Below are 6,021 nucleotides of genomic sequence, written 5' to 3' on the forward strand. Positions count from 1 at the left end.
CCTAATTCATCTTGCAAGAAAATATACTGTCCTTTGCCTTATGTTAGTCCTGGACTCAATTCCCTTGCATGCTTTCAAATAATTTTTTGGTGTTTTTGGTGGTTTCTTCACATGCACACACCTGGTGTTCTCTGGACACACCACACAACTGGGAGTTCATGAAGATCTCTAGATGTCCATCTTTATGATGCTATCTTCACTCTGGTGCTCTGGCCAAGGAATTCCAGCTGCTCTATTATCATTGAGCTTCTTATTTCAGGGCATCCATTGGGATAAGTAGGATAATTAGGGTCTCCCTCCTTAGTCTTTTAAGATAGTAACCTTGAGAAGTTGTATGGCTCATTTCTGTTACTCTCCATTTCAAGGAGTACTTCTCATTGCCTGGAATCCAGTGTCTTTAAACTCAGTTTCATGGATTCTGTCAAGTTGGTTTGTTTGAGACAAGATGGTAAATTCTACTTCTGCTCTTCTATCTTGGCCATAAGCCAAAGACTCTACTTATATTTGGAAATGTACTCTGGAAGCTGACATGTCTATAATAATTAATGATCCTGCAATAGGAGTGTTGGTTATTAAAGCTTTTTCAAAATAAAACCTAGTGTAGACAGAAACCTAGGAAGAAACGCAAAAAAAAAAATATGTGAAAGGGGCTTGTGGATAATATTAGGAAGCTTTATTTTAAGATACTTTATTTTAAGATACTTTATTTTAAGATACTATTTGGCCAAATTAGTTTCTTTACTGACCAATAATAATAAGACATATTCACAATATACAGAAAAAAGGGCATCTCCTATCAAGGTATATTCCTAAATTAGGGTGGAAGTTAAGTTACATGATAAATTAGGTTATGGTTCCTTAGGGAAGGATTCAAGTACAAAAGAAAAGCATCTTCAAACCAAATTCAGTTTCCTACAACTTCTTCAAAGGACAATGTCTAATGAGAAGACAAGCTACAGAATGGAAGGAAATTTGAAAAGAAAATCTGATTATTACATATCCAACTTGTAATAAGAACAGTTTAAACTCAAGAAGGAAACAACACCCCATTTTTAAAATGGATAAAAAGAGATATAAGGATATTAAATTTGCCAAAGAAGACATCCAGCTGGAAAATAGGATGTACATCTCATGCTCAACATCATGTGTAATTAAGGAATTACAAATTTAAAAAATGAGATACCAGGGCTGGAGAGATGGCTCAGAGGTTAAGAGAACTGACTGCTGTTCCGGAGGTCCTGAGTTCAATTCCCAGCAACCACATGATGACACACACCCATCTATAATGAGATCTGGTGCCCAGAACACTATATATATAATAAATAAATTTAAAAAAAAAGAAAAGAAAAAATGAGATACCAGTAGGCACCTATTAATCCAAAACACTAAGGACCCCAAATGCTGGTGAGACTGTTTTTCCGTTTCTACCTTCCTGTGGGTTTTATGAACATCTGTTTTAGATTTCCATTTTTATTTATCCATACTGTTTCAAGTGCATCTCCCTGAACAGATTTTTAAAAAAAGATTTATTTTATTCTATATGTATGGGTATTTACCTCCACGCTGTATGTGTACCATGTGTAAGCCTGGTGCCTAAGGAGGCCAGAGGTGGGCATCAGATCCCCTGAAATTGGAATTCTAAGTGTCTGAGCCACCATGTGGGTACCAGAAACTGAACCCAGATCCTCTGCAAGAGCAGCAAGTGCTCTTACCACTGAGCCATCTCAGCAGCCTTTCTGTATAGATTTTTTGTGGTGGTTGTAGGCACTGAGTTCTACATATCATTGTGATTGGTGTCTTATAGAATGTGGGATGTCATATTATAAAACTATCGCTTACATTATAAGAGACTGGAACTTTTGTTGACCTCACAGATAGAGTTAATAATATACCCTGAAGTTACTTAATACTGCTAGCCTACTGTGTACTCAAACTGTTTATTTGATCTGCCTTAAGGACAGCAATGTAAAAACCAATCTTACTTGCCTTGGTTTTACTTACTTGCCCATGCAGTCAGTCTTTACATCCTAAACTAACGCACAGCTATAATCCTAAATTGTATACACCTCCAAGCCCCTCACCCATATATGTGTATCATTTGCTGAAAGCAGAGATTACAGAATGAAAGTAGCTTCCTAAAATCTATTATAAAGGCTGAAGGTTGGTTGACAAACAATGATATTTGTTGTCTGGGTCAGTTGGGATCAGCTGGAGCCCATGAACTAATCCCTTGTAAAAGTCTGTTAAAGATTTCTGTCAAGTATCCCATTCCTTCCCCCATGTGATGCTTTCTATGCTGTTCTGTTCATACAGAACTAAGTCTTTGGTTAGAGACAGACACCACTCATACACACAGACACATGCAAAGACACATGCCCCTCACACACAGCTCATACAATGGACGCACCTAGGGACAGACATACACAGACATAGGGATAAACATTCCCAAGATGGCTTCAAGCATACACAAATTCGGACTCATGCAACAGACAGATAGTGTTGAACAAATTACAAAACTGCATGTAACTTAATATTTTTTCACTGCCTTCAACAAGTGAGAACACAAATTCACACAACATACAGTTACACACATGACATTTATATGGCAAAGGAAGTTGGCGCATGCTCCAAAGTGGTAGGAGTGGTGGTTAGAATACTTCAGGAAGAAGATGAAGAGTCTCATTTGAGGAAGTTCAGGCAAGAGCAGTGCAGACAATGGAAGAAAGGAGTTATGAAAACCATGAGATTCATAGTGAGAAAAATTGCATAGTGTTTGGGGAAATGATCAATACTTGTTGTAACTGAGTGGGTAAAGCTAGGGGCTGCAGGAAGAAGTTAAAAATAGAAAGTTGAGCACAACCAGCATGGTCCACTTCCCTGCCCTTGGTGCGCCTGTTTGTTATTTTTTTTCCTGCTGAGTTTCTACAAAGCCTCAGAGTGGCTACAACAGAGTTATCCAAGAAGCCATTATGACGTGTTGGGACCAGCATTTGAGATGGAGTAATTTTCATTCCGTCTGGGCTTAAAGTTCTTTGCTTGTGAGCTTTTTGCTGTTGTTGTTCATTTGTTTATAAATACTTTTAAAAGATAGAGTTTTTTAAATCTGTTAATGATCTGCTGATGATTTTTTATTGCAAATATCAAGCTTTGGAGGTTTGAATGTCTATTATTACACTTTATTCAAAAGGAAAACTAGGGGCTTCGGAGATGTCTTAGTGGTTAAGCATGTTTGGTGTACAAGCATGAGAATCTGAGCTCAAATCCCTAGAACCTGTGTAAAAAGCCAGCTATAGTCATGTGCATGTCTGTAACTCCAGTGCTGTGGTGTGGGGACAGAGACAGGAGGATTCCTGGGCCTTACTGGCCTCCAGCCTAGCTCCAGGTTTAGTGAGAAACCCTGAATCAAAGGAATGCACTGTAGAATTATAGAAAAAGGACAGTCAGTATCCTCTTCTGGCTTCTGCAACACCCCCACGATGATAAAACAATAAAGGAATGTGCATATGTGTGTGTATGTGGACTCACACAGATAGAAGACATTGTGTGTCTTCCTCTATCACTCTTTACTTATTTTGAGACTGAGTCTCTCACTGAACCTGAACTTCTCTGCTTTGGCTAGACTGGCTGGCCGATGAGCCCCTGGGATCTGACTGTCTCACCTCTAGTGCTCTGTTGTCATGTCCAGCTTTCATGTGGGTACTGAGGACCCACAGCTCAGGGCCTCATGCTAGCACAACAAATAGGTTACCCACTGAGCTATTTCTCCAAACCCTATGGTCTCAAGGTCCCATGTGATTTGGCCCCTAGATTCCTGTAAATGAGTCTCTGTCTCTTGTACTCTACTCTTACAGTGCTGTTTGTTTCTCTAACTCATTGTATCATTGCTTGTCTAAGGATCTATTTCCCAGGAGGCTATCAGTCATCAGACAAGATGTGAAAGGCTACTTTGAGCATAGATAAAGTGGATTGCTAATTTTTTGTTTCTCTCTCAACTAATTCAATGAATGGCACATAGAAGAACTCAAAATATGAATAATAGCATTCTTTAAAAAACTTTGGAGTAATCTCACACTGATATAATTTTAGAAAACATCAAATATTACCTTACCTGGTTTAACAAACATGCTTTGTTAATGGATAGTGCTAACCTTGTTAGTCAGAGCACTTCTGGAACGCTGTAGTTGATTCTAGGCGTCACATATCTTAACTGCTATATTCTAGATAAAGGGTTATTTTTAGAAGAAAGAAGCAGTCATGGTGAAGAGACAGCTGTGCTTTGTGAGGAACCTCTCACAAGAACTGAGAACATTTAGCTTGATGGTCATTAGAGAAATTCATACTGAAGGTATGCTCTCCCTAGCACCCCACAGACCCCAAAGAGAAAGCTATGCTTAACCTCGTTTGTGGTAAAGGACAGAACCAGTGCCGTTAGACAGTCTTCGGTTTGTCTCTTCCACTGTGGTGCTGGGATTGGATCTGGGACCCTGCAACATGAGGAAGTTTTCTACCACTGAGCTATGGCCACAGCTCAACAGCAGGAAGCTTTGTTGGTGAAGCCATTAGCCAGCATAAGGGTTCTTCTGAAACCAGTGTTCTGAAGAGACTACCACATGTTAAGATAATTCAGGGACATTATGGCTTCACTGAGGAGAGCTTAGACCCTTTAACACGCAAATATAATATTTAGAGGATAACAATATATCTCATTCCCCAAATTTACTTGTACATAAAAACATTTATTCACAGATCAGTGTTAACATCTCTTAAAACAAAATTCACAAAAATAGTTTGAGTTAAAGCTTCTTAAAATGAATATCTTCTAAAGGAATATGGACAGGTTCGCAATAAGATATCTAGGGAAAATCGACGGTGTTGCGCCCCTTTCCATGCTTCTGAAACCTTAGCCATTAAAACTGCAGTATTTAAAGCTTAAGGAATGGGAGCAAATTCTCTTAAGAATATATTACATTATTAACAATTTGCAATCCAGCATTGGCTAAAAATGGGAACAAGGTAGTTAAAGGAGGGAAATGAGGTCTTTCATACAGGGGTTGTGATTTTTTTCCCCTAGTAATGCTTGACACAGCCCGATAGTCCCAAGCTTGTCCCTTGATCCACACCTGCATGTGAGATGATGTTTCCCAGCGCTTTTTGTCCACACATGCACACACACAGAAAGCCCACATGCTCTGCTCACCCCTGCAATCTCGACAGGTTCCTCACGCAGGACCTTACCATGCGCTGAATACTACAATTTAGAGTTTCCCTTTTCGATAAACAGGAGAGTGCTAAAGCCTAAGGGAGAAATGTAAACAAAATAATATGGAAGAACTAAAAATACATCACAAAGAAGCTAAATAGAAAAAAATTAAAGGAAGTTGGACTAGAAAAAAACATTTTGTTACTGAAGATTTGCTGTAATAAGCAAAATACGATGAATAACAAGATAAAGCTGTCCCAGCAAAACTGTTGCATTATTGCAACACGCTGGATTGCAGAGTTAGTTTCTTAGACAGATGCCCTCAGAAGAGCACAGTCAAGGGCAGAAACACTAGAGTTCCTTAGAGGAATGTGTACGAAAGAATAAAGAATAATTTATATGTGTTCCTGTGTCCTCACATCTGTGCTTACTGTTTTTAATTGTGGTTTGTCAGTACTGAGAAAGGGGTATTCGGATAAGTAGAAGGAATGCTGTGGTAATCAGAAAGATGTATCTTCCATGCGCTGATAAAATACCGTTCTGTAGCCTGTCATCTAAAATCATATTAAATTTACTAAAGTCTGACAAGCTAGCCTCTGGATTAGATCATACCATACATACCATTCTTAACACCTTCATGAATAGCACAATTATATTATAGATAAAGAAACTTGAAATACCATTCCTCTATTATTCTTCATTTTTGTCCCCAAATCAACACATCAACAAGTGGAGTTATCAGTTCTAAGTACCTGATAAAGGAGTCTCCTAAACTTGGCATACCCACAGAGACTTATCTTTATTACACATTTGTATTTTCA

This window comes from Arvicola amphibius, chromosome 10, assembly GCF_903992535.2.
Source record: "Arvicola amphibius chromosome 10, mArvAmp1.2, whole genome shotgun sequence".
Taxonomy (NCBI): Eukaryota; Metazoa; Chordata; class Mammalia; order Rodentia; family Cricetidae; genus Arvicola; species Arvicola amphibius.